General features: G+C 45.8%; 1 protein-coding gene across 1 annotated transcript in view; it reads right to left on the reverse strand.

Moving 5' to 3' along the window:
* The window catches only part of CCDC6 (coiled-coil domain containing 6), a 107757-nt gene extending 86892 nt beyond the window's left edge, over positions 1-20865 (reverse strand). The window contains exon 1 of the mRNA XM_014538716.1: positions 20690-20865. The gene's annotated coding sequence lies outside the window, so the exon portion shown is untranslated. The remainder of the gene's footprint in view (positions 1-20689) is intronic.
* Positions 20866-20871: the final 6 nt, after the last annotated feature.

Raw genomic sequence — 20871 nt, forward strand, 5'->3', positions numbered from 1 at the left:
ACAAAGACCAGGTGCCACTTTGCAATGACCGAATTGACAAAATCCAAGTTTGATATAAAAGTGTGAAATGGGGCCACACATACTCTCTCTCAGATCCTGCTATAATGGAGGTATAAGTGAGTACAAGCCTTATGGAGGGCAATTTGGCAACATCGATTCAAATTACATATATAAAGCACATCTGACCCAGCAATGTCTCTTCTAGGAATTTACCCAGAAAGGCAGTATCTCAAAGTGAAGGAATTCTCTGGAGTCAACTTGCCTAAGAGTGGACTCTGGCTGTGCCACTCTCTGGGGTATGATTTTGCGCACATCACCCAATCCTCTTTGAGCCTCAGTTTCTTCATCTGTAAAATGAAGATCATAACACTACTGGCTACCTCACAGGATTGAAGTGAGGACTGAGGAAATGGTTTAAGAGATCGTTAGCCAATGCAATGTATCCCCTTAGATAATACTCACCCACATACAAAATGATCCATGTTCAATTTACTGTAACATTGTTTGTGAGACCAAAGACTGAAAACAATTTAGATGCCCAATGGTTAGAGACAGCCACACATTAATGGATTACTATGCAACTGTAAAAAAGAATGAGGAAGTAATCAATGTACTGTTATTCAAAAAATCTCCAAAATATAATTAGGTGGGAGAGATAAAACCACAGAATAAAGAATCATCTACACCACCTTTTGTGTAAAAGGGAAGAGAACATATCATGACATGTTTTTCCTATTCAAAAAATTTAATTAAAAAATGAAAGAACACTTTAGGGAATTACGTGTTGTGACGAAGGTGTTCCCTAAAGCTATGGTGGTAAGTAACCATTCTGCAATACACACAAGTCTAGCAAATCAACACATTGTACACTTTAAACTCACACAACTTTATATGTCAATTACTTTGTTTATATATATTTTATGTCAATTATATCTCAATAAAGCACGGGAAAATAAGAACATTTTCAAAAGGGCAGCACTTTACTCAAGCCTCATGTGAAAATAATATGTACTCACAAATGTGTAGACCACTTATTCCCAAACTTTGTGGCTGAGTCAAGGCAACTTAAAAATTACCTGGGAATCTAAAAAAAAAAAAAAAATGCTCATGCCTGGCTCCTAGCCCCAGACACTGACGGATGTGGCCCCAGGTATCATGACTTTTGAAGTTCTCCAGGTGATTCTGATGGACAGCAAAGTTTCAGAACCACAGACTGAAAGGTGAAAGGCTATTGTCAGGGGTCAAATTATACCCACAAAGAGCAACAGCTTAGAAAATAACCAATGTCGCAAGTCCCCAACTCAGCGGCTCACTTTAAACACTGGCTGGCACAGGCAAATGAGAGCAAAATAACTGGACCATCCCTCAGAGGTAATATCTACAGCTCGGACTGTCCACATTTATTTTCTTCGACTCCCGTAAGTGAAGGGCTTGGTCCTCCTGCCCAGCCTCCATTGAATGGGCTTCATGTACTGGAACAACACGCACAGGTCCAGCCAGTGTTTGGAAAACTTCTAGTAAAAGGAGACTTGCTACCTTTCACCTCATTCTCCTTCATGAATGACCTCCAAAACTCCATTCAGTACCCACCCCCCTTTTGTTCCTAAGGGTTGAACTACTAGACCCCTTTTCTCCTTCTCTGCCAAGGAGCTGACAGAGTGGAAAGAGCCCTGGCCTGGAGTCAGACCACCTACCTTGCAACCCCACCTGTCCCATCTACCAACACTGTTCCCTGGCCAATAATTTAATAGCATTTCACTTGAGCCCCAGATGCTTCGTTAGTAAGACAAGGCTCCCACTACCTACCTCACAGACTTGCTTTCACACTCAAATGGAATGTTGAAACCATCCTATAGATGCTGCACGAGCTACAGAATTCAGAGCTGGGGGTTCTGGGCAAAGATGCTCCTCTTCTGCCCGTCCGGCAGACATCGGTCCGCACACTGCCCACAGCTTCCTGTCTGGTGTTTTCCAAACCTGCACGGCTTCACATACAACAGACCTTCTAGAAGCCCTATGTGCCAGCCCATCTTCTATGGCATACTTCCTCCATGGTGCTCATCATGAAAGGGGCAGCCATAGAATTTGGGGATCCAGCTAGTATTTTAAGAACTATTAATCATGTTCTATTAACCATGATTGCTTTATTCTGATTAAAGAAGGCACTTCTACCCTGGCTGGAGCTGATCTGAAGATGCAGCCCTTCCTCCCCATTTGGAGCTGCCTGTTATCATAGAAAGATGAACAACTATGTTGCAGAAACCAGAATCGCCAGCCCTTTGAAGATCCCCAGCCCTTTTTGCACACCTGCAGGCCTTTGCAGACCTCCAGCCTGCTTACCTGGTAACTGCCCATCTGGCACTCCCTGTGGCTATTTCCCCATGGAACCCCAGCTCTTGCATATCACTAAGCCCTTTGAAGACCCCTAGTCCTTTTGCATATTGTAAACTGCCCTTTTGCCTACTTTTCCTTTGTACTTTTATTATATAAGCAACTGGCTTGTGGTGGGGTGCAGAGCAGATTTCTGTGGTGTCATGACCTGCTGCTCTCCCATGGACCGGCAGTATTGGAATAAACGTTCATATATGATTCAACCCTGTCTCTGCTTCATGGACCCATTGTTTGTCCGGTTACAATCAGACACTTCTCAGCTAAAAGCAAAGGATTCCTCACTTCACTTCAGATTTCCTTGAGGCCTAACTATAAAAGCCACGATTCTTGCCCCACATGCACAACCTGAGATTCATACCCCTATGTATCATGGGGGCTGGGGAGCCAGTTTGCACACCTCCCTGCGGGCAGAACCAGTATCCCTGGGATGCCTAGGGGACTGGCACCAAGGAACAGGGCAGCAGGTAAAAGATGCCAAACCACACTAGGGGGGAAGAAGAGATTTAGATCAGGGGCCAGCAGTCTCAGGGGTAAAGGCTTAAAGCAGAGAGGGAAGCAAGGATAACCCCTATTTGTTTCTAGAAAAACTTTGCTGGTTACCTTTCAAACACAAATTCACTAGGGAAAATGTTACTATTTTTTAAAGATGTGATTATGGGATGGTGCTTATAAGATCCTTATCAGAGATGCAAAACGAACTATGGGTGAAACAATTTTAAGACTAACCATGTGTTGATAATTGGTAAAGCTGGGTCGTTTGTACATTCATTCACTCACCTTTTGTGTATGTGTGCAAATTCCCATAATAAAAAGTTTAAACAAAACTCTCTACCATCATAAAAACCAATTCCACAGCAGAGGAATGTGAGACACGTATTCTGACAGCATGATCAAGTGCCAGACGTTTGGGGCTAGGAGACAAGGTCACTAAGGCACTAAGGTAAGCAGCTATTTCTCCCCCCAAGGCATGAGCATCCTCATCAGAGCCCTGGCTGCACTGGGACCCAGGCACCAAATGTAACTGTCACTGGCCATGAACTCCTTCCCGGGACTGGCGAGGCACCCCATGCTGCTTCCCACTGTTAAATGACACATTGAGGATTTAGGGTGCAGAGCTCCCCACCTGGCTTTGCCCTGTGAGAAAATTCAAGTCAGCCATAAAAGACAACGTGGACAGGTGAGAAAGTATCCTTGGAAAGGGGCTTCTGAGGCAGAAGAAAGAGGGATAGTATCAATTCCGCCATTCGGAGCTGCATGTCTTGCTGAAGTGGAGCCTGCTGTTTCAAGCTGCCATGCCTTTGTCCACACAGTTCCTTCTTCCTGGCATGCCCCTCATTCACATCCTCTTGGGGGAATAAAAACCTACAAGTCCTCCAACATTCTGTCATCTGTGAAATGTTCAATGACCGCCCGAGCCAAGCATAGTAATTTCATTGCCTTTTCTTCCTGAGCCAGTGCTGGGTCTCTCTGGCCCGAGATCCCTCCACTGACCTTCCCCTGCTCTGCAAGGTAGGGTGACCTCTGCAGGTCGCATTTCCCAGTTCTCAGAAGTCAGCTAAGTTCCAACTGGACTGGCCAATGAGAGGTACTGGCAAGAGCCTGGAGGGTGGAGGAAGGGGGTGTTTCTACCCGTTCTTCTCCACCTCCTCAGCATTCCTGTGTCAAGGCCCACCATTGGCCCACCTTTCTATGGATGACCCTGCCCCTGGCTCTGATAACAGCCCTTCTCCCTTTGCCAGCCAGAGGGGGTGTGGGAGTGGTGTCCTGCTGTTTTGAACCACCTAGCTGCCACTGTACCGCCCAGTGAGTTGTATTCTCAGCAAATCCACCCCTGGGACAACCAAGTCTCTGGATTAAGTTCTCCCTCCCACTCCACATGATTTCTGTTTTCCTGTGTGAACCCTGACTTGTCAACTTACCATCTTCCTTCAACCGTGGTCACTGCTTTCCCATCTGTCTCTCCTACCCGCCTCTGAGCTCCTTCACAGCAGACCCAAGGTCTTTTTTTAAAAAAATATATATTTTATTGATTTTTTTACAGAGAGGAAGGGAGAGGGATAGAGAGTTAGAAACATCGATGAGAGAGAAACATAGAACAGCTGCCTCCTGCACACCACCTACTGGGGATGTGCCCGCAACCAAGGTACATGCCCTTGACCAGAATCGAACCTGGGACTCTTCAGTCCACAGGCTGACGCTCTAGCCACTGAGCCAAACTGGCCAGGGCGGCCCAAGGTCTTTTTAGACTCGGGGTGCCCTTTGTCCAGGGCAGGGCACTCAGTTACTATTCAGACCCTGCCTTGCTCCTACAAGGGCATCTGAAGCACATAGCTGGTGCTTCGTAGGTGCCCCAAAACTGCTGAGTTAAATGAACAGCAAGGAAACTTCATCATCCATAAAGGTTAGAGAAAAGCCACAGGAAGAGAAAACACTCAGAAACATCTATAAGGGACAGAAGAACAATCCTTCTGAAGGGAAACTGATTATAAGGATGTACTCACTAGTCAAGACTCAGGAGCACATGCCCACATCATAGGGCAAGGACTTAGACTATGCATTTTATAAACAAACCCACAAAACAGTGCTGTATTCGGAACTCCTACAAGGAATTCCATAGAACCTCGCAGCTGCAAGTGGTCACAGAGATACAACACAGTGGGTAAGAGCAGGGGGTCCTAGAGCCAGGCTGCCACATCCTGGTCCCAGCACTTACCAGTGGGATGACCCGGGCAGGTTAACGTCTGTCTCTACCTTGGCCTGTAAGGTTGTAAAACTGTGCCCCGTGCTTTTGTTTCAAGGGCTAACTCAAACCGTGCACACTGGCTTCATTAGTCACTACCTGTGGCACAGCTCCCGGGACCTCAAACTCATTGCCCCTCAGAGAAGGAAGTGAGTAAGCATGTGACAGCCGCCACAGGTGAGAAGCCACAGGGACAGGCGATGCCCAAGACAAACCAGAGGGTCTGTCTGTACCTTTTCTGAGACTCTCTTTCAAAGGTCTTTCAAAGGTCAGACGCTAAGCCACTCACCTGCCGGCCAAATACCAGCTGCCAGTTTGTAATCCCCGACTTCTAAACAGGCCTCATCGGTGAAATGAGGAGAAAACCAAGACCCCAAAAGGGTACATGTTTGCTGCCTGGCCCCACAGACACCAAGAGACTAAAAGCCCCATTCTTCCAGTGCCATTTCACGCTCAGAAGGAAAAGGGAAATGAAACTAGAGGGCTGGCAGCATGTGGCCAGATACAGGAAGGCACCTGAGGCATACAGGCAAAGACGGCCTTCGGAGAGGGAGAAATCAGGAAGTTGGTGGTAGAAGGGCAGAAAAAATGAAAGCAAACTGGGAGCAGCTCGAGGAAGAAGAGGCGGCGACATCCTGAGAAGACAGACCCCAAAGAGCCGCACCGAGGAGAGGACACTTGGTTGGTTTCATGAAAAAGAGGAAAGGAAGAAGATGGACAAGATGTAAATCCATAATCATTGGAAAAGGATGCTGAATGCGTCCTGAGGGCGTTCATAAGTCACAGCCTTTCTCCCCAGCACCTGAGAAGTGAGATACCATGGTCCTTGTATAGAAAAGAAGGCATGGTGGCCTTGGGGTCAGTAAATTGTCACTTGATTGCAGAGTGAGAAAGGAGAAGAGCTGAGATTTTTAAAAATCCTATGGGTTTGTTTGTGTTTTTGTTTACTGAATCTGGCAACCCTATCTGGTTTCCAAGTCTCTCTCCATTATACCAAGTTCTCTCAAAGAACCCTGGGGTGGAAAAAAAAAACAGAAAGAAATTAACTGAATAAATTGAAAGGAAGAATAATTCATGCAGGTAGCCTAATGGAGAATGCTAATCTGGAACACATAAAGTTAAAAGCTTAAAAACAAAAACGGTGAGCAGTGAAGCCCAGAGGAATCTGAGAACTGGAGAACGAATACACTGGAATTAGGAAAAGCATTGCCTGATCGCATCACCCATCAGGTACCACTGACCCAGAGCAGCAGGACTCTGGGCCAAGTAAGAACCAACACCAACAACAACAACAACAAAAAAGAGTTTAACGGGAAGGCATTCAAAGAAGATTTGGAGGGAGGCAGCAAGAAACCAAAGACTCCTCATAGTCTTGGCTAGAGCCTCATCTCCCTGGTGGGCAGATGGCAGCCAAAGAGCTAAGGGCATTCCTGGGTTCAAGGTAGCTTACTTCACCTTTACAATGCCAGCTGAGTCCCTGAATTACACAAACTGTCTTCCTTCCCCCCTCTCATCAAACCAAACGCCTTCACACCAGGACAACAAAACCATAACACACTCCTAGTGAGAAGCATGTTCTTTCAACCCTCAACGAGTCCCCAGGCTACCATTCCCATCACTAGAGAAGTCCAGAGCCAAGAAGAAGAAAAGGAGTCACACCCAGCTGGTGTGGCTGTGTGGTTGAGCACCGAACTATGAACCAGGAGGTCATGGTTCGATTCCCAGTCAGGGCACATGCCTGGGGTGTGGGCTCGAGCCCCAGTAGGGGGTGTGCAGGAGGCAGCCAATCCATGATTCTCTCTCATCATTGATGCTTCCATCTCTCCCTTCCTTCCTCTCTCTGAAATCAATAAAAATATTTTTTTAAAGCGGTCACTTGAGATGTCCACTGGCAAACAGACCTGTCCCTGGCTCACAAGTGGGACTGTCCTTCTGTCACTGGGGTACTGAAAGGGCAAAAGTCAGCCAATTTCAAAGATGTTCACGTTTTGGTTTCTCCAGACCAGCAGTTAAGCAGAAGTGGTATTTGTGTTCTCAGCCACCCAAGTCCACCCCCTCTGGAATCCACACCCCCATGAAACAGTGTCAAAAGTCACACGACAGCCGAAACCGGTTTGGCTCAGTGGATAGAGCATCGGCCTGCGGACTGAAAGGTCCCAGGTTTGATTCCGGTCAAGGGCATGTACCTGGGTTGCGGGCCCATCCCCCAGGCGGCTGATCGATGTTTCTCTCTCATCGATGTTTCTGACTCTCTATCTCTCTCCCTTCCTCTCTGTAAAAAATCAATAAAATATATTTAAAAAAAAAAGTCACACGACAGAGAAGCGGGCTTCGACTGGCTGCTGCCCACAGTGCTAAAGACAGGAAACTGGGAAAAGGCACACGTTGGCTCTTTTTTTTTTTTCAAGAAATAATGGAAAGAGCCCTGAAACCAACCCACAAGGGGGGAAAAAAGGATCTTTTAGGAAGCATGTTTGCCTCCTGCTGTCCTATTACTTTTACAGGGCCACACAGGCTGGTTCGATCCTGACTCACCAAACCCTAGGATATCGGCCGAGTTCCCAGGCATCCCCAAGTGCCAGGGAATGCAGGGCCTGAGCAGGGCAGCAGAGCTGCCCAGCCTTGGTGCTTGCTGCCTCCACCGCCCCCTCTCAGCTTTCTAGACCTTATTTTGCTGCCATCATCTTATAGGATAATCAAGAACCGTTTTGATTTTAAAATACATTTTGAAGAATAATAGAAAGGGTTGGTTAGTGATCATCTTTAATATCATTTCCTACAGAGTAATTCGCAACCAAAATACTTTGAAGTGTACTGTCTCATTTGATTCCCATAACAACAGTGGGATAGAGACAAGACTGGTATTAACCCTAAAGACTGTAGTGGTTTGTTTTTTAATGTGTTTATTGATTTTAAAGATAGAAGAAGGCAGAGAGGGAGGGAAGAGAGAGGGAGAGAGAAACATCAATGTGAGAGAAAAACATCGATCGGTTGCTTCTGGTACCGTTCCTGACTAGGGATCGAACCCACAACCTAGGTATGTGCTCTGACCGGGAATCAAACCGGCAACCTTTCAACGCTCCAACCAAGTGAGCCACTTGGCCAGGACAAAACTGTAGTTTTAACAGGTTAAGTCTGCTGAGGCTTAAAGACCCTGATTACCATATAACTTGGCTGGTAAGGTAGCCAGAACTTAATTACCTGGAGCCTATGTTCTATAGGCCCCATGCCCGCTGCTGTGCCACACTCCTCTCACACCGTCCCAATGCCCACAATCAACACTGAGGGGAGGGGGTGGGGCTACTCAGGGGCAGAGGCTAAAACTGAACAACTCCACAGACTCTCGTGCAGTGGAATACTGCACAGCAATAAAAAAGAACTACTCCTACATGCAACAACATGGGTACTGTGTAATACTAATAAATGAACTAGGATAACTAATTAAAGAATCTACACACACACAAAAATACATTCTCTATAAAGCCACTTCTATGAGGTTCAAAAATAAGCAAAATGAAATCTATAGTGATAGAACTCAGAACAAGGTTACCTTTGGGGAGATAATGCCTGAAACAGAGCACAGGGCAGCTTTGGGGGAGGGAGGTTGCTGGTGACGTGTATATCGACAGGGTTGATGATTCCATTCATTTGTCAATTTATGGCACACTTTTCAATAAATGTGCACGTGCAAAGCTTGTGTACTTTACTGACTGTTATACTCCGTTAGAAGAGTTTATAAATAGTCAACCTGGGAACTTCCCAAAATAAACTCTTCAAACTTTATTGAGCAGCTACTGGGTTAAGGCTGCGGAAAAATGCAAATGACCCTTCCAATGGCAGGCTTTTCACGTTCCAGTCACCAGCCTAGGTACCATCAACACTGCCTACATCCAAATCCTGCCCTACACTTACTGTGACTGACAGGCTGCTGAGACTCCTACGCCTCATTTCTTCATCTGTGATGTGGAGACCGCAAAGGGTTGTGTGACAAAGAAATGAATCCCTGAACACAAATGTGTTTAGATCTCTACCAGGCACACAGCAAGACTGCAGTATGTAGCCAACATTATCATGGAGTAAGACAGATCATCTTATGGATGATATATGACAAAATCTCTGTCTTCAAATAGTTTAGAAGGAAAACATCTGCAGTAAGCAGCCAGAGTGGATCATTACAGTGCCTCTACACTCCATTGCTCCCCTGCCCCCTGTCCCCTCCTCTGTAGTTAGCCCCTGGATGGAGCCTGGCCCCTGGTCTCCTCCCCATTTTATTTCTTTCCCACATTCAGATCCTGCCTGAGTCAGGGAGGCATGCCCCCTCCTGCCACCACCCCCACCCCCACCTTCCTCTTAACTTCAACTTATCCTTCAGGTTTTAGCTTGATAACCACCTCAGGAGAGAAAGAGCCCTCACTGAATATGATCCCAGCTCCTCAGATGCAGTCTCATCCCAGTTCTCACCTGTGGCATTCTGTCTGGCATACAGCAGGTGATCAATACATGTTTTGAAAAAATCCACTATTACTATGCAGGTTGGACTATTTTTAAACAGAGGTTATAACATAAGTAGTCCAAAGAGACTGGTTCCAGACTGGGATGGGAGCCCAGAGGCTGTGCTATAAGCAGAGAGGGCAACCTACTGGGCTTCACTGGGAAGGGAGGAGAAGGGGTAGAAGAGACCAAGGCCCAGTACTGGAGGGAGACAGAGACGGCTCGGGGCGCACAGGCTGTCCCCCAGGCACTGAAGGCACCCTGCCCATCATTGTTTCTTTTCCGAGGCAGGGAGACTGCTGCCCTGGAAACCCTCCCTGGGGCCTGGCATCCTGAGAATTTGCTGTGGTAATAGGACAGCCATGACTCTAACTAAAGGAATAGAACAGTGGAGAAGCAACTAAGAGGAAAATGCCCACAAGATAAAGATAACACTGCTCATAAATTAATTTCTATCCCACCTTCTCACAGGCTGTGTAGCCTCATGCTTAAGCACTGAGGCCAGACCTGGGTTCAAATTCCAGCCACAAGTTACATAACCTCTCTGGGCCTAAATTTATAAGACTGTATTAATGGATAACATCAGTAACACAGGATGGTGGTGAGATTACATAAGAAGATATATGCAAGCCCCTCCCAATAGAACCTATCCCACAGTAGGCACTGGGTAAACATTGCTGTTATCACAGCAACACAAAATAATGTGGAAGTGGAGCAATGCTGGTAAAGAAGAAGTATTCTTCACTTCTTCAAGCTTTACTTTTCTCCAAACTTTCTTAAATTAAGGTATATTCAAAATGCTATAGAGGAAATTAAATGCTTACAACACATTTCTTCAAAAAAAAAAAAAAAGCAACCATTAGATATTCGGTCTTAGGAATATCTCTTGTCCAGGAGGACAAGTCCTCACTGTGGATTATGCCTCTCAGTGTTCTGCACATCTGGGTGCTTACTCTAAATGCAAATTAGAAAGGGAAAAAAAAGGTAGAAAACCAGGGTTGGGGTGCCATACATGTGTGCTAAAGACAACAAAGAACCAGATGTGTGATAGCCAAAAAGCAATAAAAAATTAAGCTGGAGCAAGATATCAAAAGCACTTAAATTAAAATGGTTTAGGTACAAATTCCTAACTTTTAACATCAGAGCACTAAAAAGCAGGTAGCTATTTTTGTAGAGCAGAAAAGAAAAACATTAAATCACTAGGGATAGAGTTACCAGGAGCGGGAGGTAGAGGGAAATGAAGAGATACTGTTGAATCAAGACAGAGGTTTTGGTTGGGATAATGAAAAACTTCTGGAACTGGATAGTGGTGATGGTTGCCCAACACTGTGAATGTACTTAATGCTACTGAATTGTATACTTAAAAATGGTTAAAATGGTCATTTTCTTTGTGTATACTTTACCGCAATTTTTAAAATCACACACAAAAAAGTCACTGACCCTATTCTCTGGGACCTAAGGTACTTCTCGATAATAAGCTACATGCATTCAAGTTTCAAAATGATGTGACATAGTTCATATACTTTCCAAAACCCATGGCACCTTACCAAGTAGTGATTTGAACCTAACTAAATCCAAACGTCTACGTTATGGCGTATACACTTAAAAATGTACTCTTTGGTTAGCCGGGATATTTAAATTATCTAGCCGATTTTCCCCCTCAAATTTTAGTGTTTCTATAATCAGGAGCTACTAAATGAAGCAGCAACACAATGTTTTGACTCTCAGCAAACGCCTTTGTTTAGATAAATTAAGGCCTGTCCAACGAAGAACCGAAAAAACAACAACAAAAAACCTCAATAGAAGTTATTATTTGAGCTGGTATCTTACTTAGGACAACTGGAAAAAAAAAAATCACCACTTACATGCAAACAATTTCATGAGCCTAGAAGCTCTTACTACACACCAAATAAATTATTTTTCTCAAGATTATTTTAGCCCTTCTAATTCAGTCTCCGAACGCTGATAACACTGAAGACTCTGTTCACTCATGACAGCAACATGTGAAGTGCTTAATGCGGGCACAAGATTTCTAGGAACTCACTTTAGCTCACCCATACTCCACGTTGCTCTCATTCTTTCGCTTTCCTCTTTCCTTCTATGGAAAACTTTTTTGAATTATGACCTATGTCTGGCTGAATATCTCAACTCTGCTCCGCGGCACGAGTGGCCTCATTTGATCCCAAATGCCCTGAGATGCCCTGGAGGGCATTAACCAGATCACTCCGGCCACACACCTGGCACCTAAGGCTGATTTGATCTGGAACAGATGCGCGGAAGATTATCCTGTCAATCAACACTGCTTTCAAAAAAAAACAAAACACACACACACACACACACACACACACACACGGCATTTAAAATTGCCCATAAATTAGTATGGGCAATTTTTAACATAAGAAGTCTTTGCTTTCACAGACTGAAGATTGGAGACTTAAGAAAATTCTGGTCCATGCAACAATATTCTGTGAAAGGAACGTGGGTGGGGCCCAGAGTGTGACAGAAATAGAGGAAAAACCACCTAGATCATTTCAATCTGCGGGCAGATGTAAATCATGACATTAAAACGTCAATGGCCTTTCTTTTCATCCCTCACCACATAAAAAAGAAAATTAAAAACAAACAAAAGCCTCCCAGGCCACCTCGACACAGACAAATTGAGCAACAGCTCTCCCTATCTCTGCCTCACAAAATAAACTACAAGCTCATTAAACTGAGTGAATATGATACATTGTTTTCCTTAAAGGTATTCATAAAGCAGACGAGCCTCATTTCGGAAGGTGGAAGGTAATAGCCCTCCCTGGGCACCCCTTCCGGAGCATGCCCGAACTTCCTTTCTTGCTTCCACTTACATGTGGGTTATCTCTGTCCTTCGTGACTCTCACGGCTGGAAAATGCTGGAGGAGAAGGGAGGCCGTTCCCTCTATTCTGCATTCCCTACAGCACCCAGCCAGGGCCAAGCTGAATGAAAGTCAAGTGCAGTCCTTGGTAGGCTGCTGGAGAAGCCCTTACATTCCTTCCGAATATTTCGGAGGATCTGGCACACAGTCAGCCCTTCGTAAGTACTTGTAGGTTGAATCCTGCTTATTTCAGGCTGTATTTGTCACATACCAATTTGTGCCTTACTGAGGAGGCAAGGGGAGGGGGAGAAAAAAAAATCACAGAAAATTTCCCAGCATTAAACCATGTGAGTATTACAATAAATTTTGATTACTAAACTTAACTCCCACCCCTCCCACCCCCCGCCAATGCATAAGATCTAAGAACCAACAAGAAGGAGTGAGTTAAACCTAGATAACCATCAATCAAACTATTAACCCTCTGTTTTAGCATTCTTCTCCCTAGAAAAGAACACCTATACAAAGTGAGTTTGCAATGTACTGGTATGAACACTGGGATAAAATTCACAGTTGTGAGCTTGACAGCCATAAAAAAAAAAAAAAAAAAAAAAAAAGTTGACAACCTTGGGGAAGTTAAGAAGAATCTGCAAGTAAACACCACTCCAAGATCCTGACGATTAGAAATACTTTCCAGAGCATTAGTTTCCATGTCAAGAAAATTTCAACCACCAGCAAGCAGGAACACACTGAACCTGCAAACAGTCACTTCCCGGGCTTTGACAATGATGCAATCTATCTAAAAGCAACTGCATTGTAATTGAAAACAAAGAGCAACACCTTACCCACAGAGGGGACAAGTATGGGAGGGAACAAGGAAGATGATTGTTACTCCTCTGCTCCTCCAGGTTGGAGTTTAAAAGCTCAGATTAGCATTTCTAGCTGTAATTGCAGTTAGCTCTGCTTGAGGCCCGATTTAAGGAAGAAAAAATAAAAACCATACACGTACACTGTATGTGACGCTACAGCAATCTGCCAAACTCCACTCTGCAGGCCACAGGTGGACATCTCCAAGGAGTCAGCAAGTCTCCTGATCTTATTTGCAGATACTCCCTCAAATGGAGCTTCAGGTACTTGCACGGATACATCCCCTCTATCACAGTTCATAATTGTATCCCAGAGGCGGCTGTGGGGCATTTCAACATTAAAAAAAAAAAAAAAATGCCTGGAGTGATCTGTCGCCATGAAAAACTGAAGTGGCAAATCTTAACACTTTCAACAGAGCCACTTCTTCCCCTAAACCAGGGGTGGGGAACCTTTTTTCTGCCAAGGGCCATTTGGATATTTATAACATCATTCACGGGCCACACAAAATTATCAAAATTAGCCTGCTGTATTTGGTCAAACATTTAGTTAACTTGCCCCTAATGCCTTGGCAGGGCCAGACCAAATTATTTTGTGGGCCTTATATAGCCCTTGGGCCGAACTGGACGTTTCCCACCCCTGCTAAGCTTTACTCAGAAACCCTTAGAAAGGCGAACCTGAAGACACTGTCCCCTTCCAAAGGTGAAATGTATCACCAGCATCTTAGACAAGCCTCTGGGTATGTGCTACAAGGTAGCCTACATCACCCATGGTTAGAAGGCAGGGGCTTGGGGCACACACTGATTTCACTGGTCCCCCAAAGTATACAGTGTATCCACTCATCCATCCAATCCATTCAACCAACAAGTTATGGAGAAGATGGTGCTTGCGTTCTGTTGTTGAGGACACATGCATGGGAGTGACTTTATGAACATAGGTCAGGAGACAGTATCAGCACCCTCACCCCAGTAAAAAAAGAACAAAATGCCTCTGGAGTCAACCCAAATACTCTACCACACCCAGCCCAGGCACTGAGGAATGGGAGTGAATAGACACAAAACCCAGTGTGTGGCTGGCAAAGAGACAGTGTTAGTGTACACTGCGGGGGGAAGCAGTACAGTCTACTTCAGTGGTTCTCAACCTTCCTAATGCCGCGACCCTTTAATACAGTTCCTCATGTTGTGGTGACCCCCCCAACCATAAAATTATTTTCGTTGCTACTTCATAACTGTAATTTTGCTACTGTTATGAATCGTAATGTAAATATCTGATATGCAGGATGTATTTTCATTGTTACAAATTGAACATAATTAAAGCATAGTGATTAATCACAAAAACAATATGTAATTATATATGTGTTTTCCGGTGGTCTTAGGCGACCCCTGTGAAAGGGTCGTTCGACCCCCAAAGGGGTCGTGACCCACAGGTTGAGAACCGCTGGTCTACTTGGATTTCCAAGATAAATGGGAGGGGAGAAGTAGGAAGAACAATAAGGGCACGAGGTACAGCCTAGAGGAGCCAGAGAAACCTGCTGCAATTACTTCCAGGAACTGGCCGTGAAGCCCAGTGAGAGCTTCCAATGTGAGGGGCGCGTCTGTAAAGTAAGCCCAGCCAGCTCATACAGAGTCGGGTACACCTCCAGAATGGTTACGGGGATCCAGAGCGCCATGGGGAGCCCCTGAAAGTTTTAAAGCGAGCAATGCCTGCTTCAGATTTTTGCTTTAGACCAGTCTCTCTGGTCTTGAACAAGAGTTACCACAAACCAGATACTGGTGATTCTCTGAACTATTCCCCACACCCAGCAAAATAAATAAGGAGAACACTGTAAAAGACTGTCACCACCTACTCTAAGGTTTTGTGTTTTTTGGCAACCAAATACAAATAGAGTATATGAAACACACAGAAGGAACCTACAAATGTGAAGAACTTTAACTGCAGAAGAAATCCAAGAATAGCCTCTCTTTAGGAAGACTGAACTTGCATGCAATTAGACCTATCGGGTCATACTTTTTTCAAAGTTGTGTCTAAAGCGGGGTGTTTCTACAAAAATCTAAGGATTTTTTCAAACAAGAAAAAAGACACACAATATACCTTTGTATAAGAGCAATGTTGATCTCCTATCTTCAGAGAATCTGCCAAAATGAAGTCTTAAAAATGGAAAATGGTGTATTGGGCTTCCAGAATAAGTAATCCAAAATCCAAAACATTAACTATATGATGGGCTTTTTCTGGTTAATGAAATCATTACACTGTTGATATTCAAAATAGCCAGGTTTTTCTAATTATGCCATACCAACATGTTTTTCTACTGTAACTTTCAAATACCTTTGTATTTCTGCAAACTTCTATAATGAAGGACTAATTTTATGGTTAGAAAGATATTTAAATACTAGTGACTTATAATAGGACTAGTGGCCCAGTGCACGAAATTCATGCGGGGTGGGGGGTGGGGTGGGGGTGGGGAGTGTCCCTCAGCCCAGCCTGCACCCTCTCCAATCGGGGACCCCTCAGTGGATGTCCGACTGCCGGTTTAGGCCCAATCCTAAACCGGCAGTCCGACATCCCTCTCACAATCCAGGACCGCTGGCTCCTAACCACTCGCCTGCCTGCCTGATCACCCCTAAGCACTCTGCCTGCCGTCCTGCTCACCCCCAACTGCTCTCCCCACCGGCCTTCTTGCCCCCAACTGCCCCCCCTGCCAGCCTGATTGCCCCTAAGTACCCTCTACTCCTGGCCTGGCCTGATCGCCCCTAACTGCCTCTGCCTCGGCCCAGCCACCATGGCTTTGTCCGGAAGGTCTCCCTGTCTAATTAGCATATTACCCTTTTATTAGTATAGATTTTTCTTTTCAAAGCAAACACATGCTGAAAGTCTGAACCGGTCTAGAAAAGCATACTCTTTAGAGCAGCCGTGGCCAACCGGTGGTCCGAAGACTACTGGTGCTCCGTGAGGTCCAAAAGGTTGGTGACTGCTGCTTGAGAGGACTAGCCATACCAGGTGTGAGGCCCTGGGTATACTCTGAGAATACCAGCAACTAGTCCAGAACTTGGAAGCCATCCAATTACTGCCCAGAATTGCATTTCCTCACCTTCTCACAGACCACCACTCCTGGACACCCGTCACTACACTGAATTAGATAACCTCCAACTTTCCCCCACAGTACAAACCACATAGATCTCTAGCCTAACATCTATAGGCTACTCAACAGGGTGACTGAGCTTTTTTTTTGTTTATTTTCTCCACTACAAAGAAGAAGTTATGGTCTATAATCAGCAGCCTGTTTCCACTCCTGATTTACTAGGGGAAATAGGAGAATCACTCAAAACATTCCATTCCACCTCTAATTCCCAGATAAAACACTAGGGGCAAGCTCTAACTCCCAGATGCCCTTTTGGACACGCATGAAGGGCCTCATCCATCCGATTCTTCCCCACAGATGATGTTTACCTCTAAATGCTGAGAAGACATGCCCATGAAACCAGTCCTTTACTAAACGGGTAGCTTGAGCAGAATAAGCACTTACATACCAAAGAGACAGAAATGACCATTAGTTACAAGCTTCTATTGGCCTATGGGCTTAAAAAAAAAACGAGGGCACAACAATGAGATACCACTACACACCTATTACAATATTCAAAATGCACAACACTGACTATTTCAAATGCTGTCAAGGATGTGGAGCAACAGGAACTCTTTCGTTGCTGGTGGGAATGCAAAAATAGTACAGCCACTTCAGAAAGACAGTTTGGCACTTTAACAAAATTAAAAGTACTCTTACGTACAATCCAGTAACTGTGCTCCTTGCTATTTACCCAACTGAGCTGAAATTCCTGTCCACACAAAAACCAACACACTGGTGTTTATCGCAGCTTTATTCATCATTGCCAAAATTTGAAAGCAGCAAAGTCCTTCAGCAGGTAAGTGGGTAAATAAACTGTAGCACATTGAGATAATGGAATATTATTCTGTGCAAAAAAGAAATGAGCCATCAAGCCATAAAAAGACATGAAGGAAACCTAAATGTCTGTTACTAGATGAAAGAAGCCATTCTGAAGAGGCTGCAATACTGCATGATTCTAACTCTATGACATTCTGGAAAGACAAAACTGTGGGGACAGTATAAAGAGCAGCAGTTGCCAGGGGTTAGGGAAGGATGGAAGGGCAGGGCATGGAGGATTTTTAGGGCACCATATCTGCCTAGTATAATACTAGCGGATACATGTCAGTATATATTTGGCCAAACCCACAAAATGTACAACACCAAGAGTGAACCCTAAGGTAAACTACGGACTTTGGGTGCTTACGATGTGTCAGTGCTGGTTCACTGATTATAACAAATGTACCACTTTGGCAGGGGATGTTGGAAATAGCGGGAGGGAGAGGAGGCAGGGCAGGGAGTACAGGGGAAATCTCTGTACCTTCCAATCAATTCTGCTGGGAACCCAAAGCTCCTCTAATAAATAAAGTCCATTAAAAAAAACACACACACACACAAAAGAAGGCGCCTCCCTCTTCTCCAGGGTGAGGCTGATGAGCCATGTACCTTCCTGATCAGATGCAGGGAAAAGAAAAGACCATCCATACACATCTTTGTGCTCATGAACATGCTACTTACTATTGTAACTAGAGGAACTAGTAAGAACCAGGAAGGCAGCCCTGACTGGTTTGGCTCAGTGGATAGAGCGTCGGCCTGCGGACTGAAGGGTCCCAGGTTCGTTACCAGTCAAGGGCATGTACCTTGGTTGCGGGCACATCCCCAGGAGGCAGCTGTTCGATGTTTCTCTCTCATCAATGTTTCTAACTCTCTATCCCTCTCCCTTCCTCTCTGTAAAAAAATCAATAAAATATATATTTAAAACAAAAAAAGAACCAGGAAGGCAAGTAATAGGATTATGGTTCCATCCTCACTTCAACTTAACTAAAATTATTTTAAGTGAAAAAATCTAGCAAGGCCTCCACTTAACTGAATATCTTAGGTCTTGTCACAAACTTCCCAGGCAGCTCCCAGCAGGGGCTATGTTTACGTTAGAGTCGCCAGGGGTTGTACGGCTTAACCTTGACAAAAAAGACAATACAGTGTTGTACCAGGGATTCCTTACATCCACAGACCCATTTCATGCAGCCACACATTCTGGGCCCTAGTTCAGTTAACAAAACTTTCAAAAGCTTAAAGGAACCTCTTCGCTGCATTTTGCCTTAGCAACACCTGCCAAGTACTCGAGAACCAGGTAAACCACAAGCACTTTTATTTGTCTCCCTAAATATATTCATCAGAGATTAAGGAAGAATTGAGAGGCTTCTAGTACTTGTAAGCTGTCATCTAAAATAATGTTTAAACTTTACTCATAAGGCCACAGAACATTTCACAAAGTACATTTGGTTGGATGTCAGGTTTAGCTGAGGGTAAGTGCTAAGAAATAAAGCCACCACCTCACACACGCTTCAAGCCAAGTGTTCAGAGGGCCTCTGATTTTATACACCAGGAATGAACATGTTTGTCCTTGCAAAACCAATGTGCTTCTGTACAACTTACAGACCTACTTATAATATGGTCAAGTGTCAAACAGATAACCCTTTCATAGCATCTCCACCCCGCATTCTCCCTCCCAAACTAACAAAAACAGCCTGAATTGCTCACTGTATGCAAGAGGCTAGAGATTCTGTTTCATGTAAGTTTTACTACTTTCCGTGGTTCACATTCTCCAAGAGACTAACCCTCTCATTTACTAACTCAAACATTAAATAAACTGCTTCCACCAACTTCGCCCTCTTCTCAAACCCTCACTCAGCAGACATCTCTCTTGGCCAAGAAAGCTACAGAGGAGGCTTGGAAGTGGCTGCCTATGGAAATTTCTCCCCCTTCCTACCAAAGGGGCAATTCAAGAATTTTATAGTTCGAATTCCATTCATGAGGACTGGATTTGACCATACTAAGTGTTTCTACAATCAATTTCTATCTAGGCTGCCAATCACACTGAAAGTTTGGTGGAAACCTGCTTTTCTAAGCTAATTCAGAACGTCGTCCAGTTCCTATGCATGACCTAGAGTTGGGGGAGCACACACACACTCACACATACACACTCATTCCTCCACTGAGGACTTTCCTGGCACATGGGCATCTACACTTGCCCCCACTTCATTCCCACAGTGTGATCTTTGATCCATCTCCAAATCCGTATCTTTCTCCGTCTGAAGATTTGGTCTAGTCAGCTATTGTGCAGCAGCGATGGCAATTTTCCCCCTTGATTTCTTAACGTTTCCTTCTCTGCTCCTGGCTGGGAAACTGTTTTGATCTCAATAGGGTTGTCTGTATGGGGATTCTGCATGTTAATGATGCGGCTGGCAGACAGGGATGTTAGGTGAGAGCCCTCGGTGTACTTTTTCCAGTTATGTTTTGTCTCATCTCAGCTATAGGGGACTTTCCAGACGCCTATGAGGGAGGTCTATATCCCTAATCTTAACCCCTCTCCTTCGGGGGAGCCTCCGGGGACCAGGTGTTAAAAGGACAGCCTGTTCTCCTGTCAAGTATCTGGACTCAAAGGCAAAATACCCCCCAGGCACTTTACCACCAATGAAACAAACACACGTATGTGCATCTTGCTCAGCAAGGGAGTCGCTACCTTTCACGCTGGTTTCAGCCTGTCCAGGCTTCATACCCTTCACTGTGCAGACCAGGGTAAGATGCTGCATTCACGCGGCTGTACACCGCCTCTGCCGCCCCCCGTCCTCACCCTCCCCACCAAGGAAAGGACTTCCAACGGAGGTAGGAGCATCAGCTCCGGTACCCGCCCTTCCCTCTCGATCCTGGCCAGAAAACTCCACTTCCCGGATTCCCGGCCACTCTCTCCCGCCCCCTCCCCGGCGATCCAGCCAGCGCCGTCCAGATGCCAGCCAAGTGCCCAGCCCAGCTGCGCACCCCCGCACCCCAAGCCAGGCCCCCGACACAGGCCCCAGCTTCCTCCCTCTTCCCTAGCGCAGGGCTCCCCAGATTCTGGAAGCACCCCTCAGGCACGCTAGTCCTGAAAAAGTCCCACCCCGCCCCCCCAGCCACGCCGCTAGCCTCCAGCTCTGCCCGGGAGGGGCCTCCGCCCCAGGGGTGAAAAGGGAACGTGAGTGGGTTGTCCCAGCAGCCTTTTCCCGTACCCCGCGCCGCGCCTGGCCCCCGGGGGAAGACAGACCCGCGTGGCCCCGAAGGGACACCTCCCTCTCCCCCACCCTCCGGAGGCCGGCAGGTCTCGACCGAGAGTGTGCTCGCTGCGGGACCCCGGGAACCTCGGGGAGAACCGGGGGCTGCCCGGGTCCTGGTACTGCCTCTCCCGGGGCGGGCGGAGGTTGGCGCTGCGGCGCGCCCCCGGGGGGCACTCACGATGGTCACGCTGGCTTTGCGCAGGTCGCGGTTCTCCTCCTGCAGCGCCTTGCACTTGAGTTTGTAGGTTTCCAGCTCGATCTTCAGCACCTTGTTCTCCTGCTGCAGCGAGGCCAGGCGGTTGGTGAGCTCCTCCAGGCGGAACGGCGAGATGACAATGCCCCCCGACTTCCCCCCGCCGC

This window comes from Myotis brandtii, unplaced genomic scaffold, assembly GCF_000412655.1.
Source record: "Myotis brandtii unplaced genomic scaffold, ASM41265v1 scaffold196, whole genome shotgun sequence".
NCBI lineage: Eukaryota > Metazoa > Chordata > Mammalia > Chiroptera > Vespertilionidae > Myotis > Myotis brandtii.